The following is an 824-nucleotide window of genomic DNA, read 5'->3' as shown; positions in this document are numbered from 1 at the left end:
TTGGAGTCTGTCTCCCCCCAGAGAATGTCAACTCCGTTGAGTGCAGAGTAGATCTGTCTCAGCACCTAGCACGGGCACACAGTTAGCACTCAATAAATGCTTATGAAAAGAATAAGTGGCAAAGAACATTTGACCGATGTTAACAGCCTGGATGTCTAGTCCTGTCTCTACAACTCAACTAGCCGTGGACTGGGAGTAACAAAGCCCACAGCCTCCTCTTTCTCTTTTGCTGTCTAATACATCAGCAGGTCCTGCCGCCTCTTCCTTCAAGGCGGAGCCAGACTCTACTCAGTTGTCTCTCTTGCACCTGGATCCAGGCCGCCATCACCTCTGGCTGGTTGGTAGCCCTGGCCTCTCCCAGAAGCCCACGCCATAGTCCACAACTGCCCCGCCTTCTGGCTGCCTTTGTTCCATTCCAGATGTTCCAGCCACCCTGGCCTCTTCCCCAAACATCGCCACATGGCCCACCTATTAAAATAGCCTCTTCTACTCTGTCGCGTGACAAATTAAGGCTACTGCCCCTAAATTAGTCATTCTCAAAATCTTTTTTAGTAAAGCTTCTTCAGGAAGCTGGTGATACCACTCCACGAAATGAGATCGCTCCTTCACACTGTGCCCCCTGGTTTCAATAGCTTCTTGGCTTTGCCCTCCCCTCGTATGGACTAGCTGCTTGGCGATCAGAGGTCTTAGAGGTACTCCCTGTTGTCCCGCCATTATTATGCCCTTTACGGGTGGCTAAACTCAGACTGAAATCTGAGGTTGTCTAGCATCAAGGTCCAATCTACCATTCTTTTAATTTCTCTTTAGCCATTACAGATAACAAC

This window comes from Pteropus vampyrus, unplaced genomic scaffold (assembly GCF_000151845.1).
Source record: "Pteropus vampyrus isolate Shadow unplaced genomic scaffold, Pvam_2.0 Scaffold162, whole genome shotgun sequence".
Taxonomy (NCBI): Eukaryota; Metazoa; Chordata; class Mammalia; order Chiroptera; family Pteropodidae; genus Pteropus; species Pteropus vampyrus.
This window is presented reverse-complemented; position numbering follows the sequence as displayed.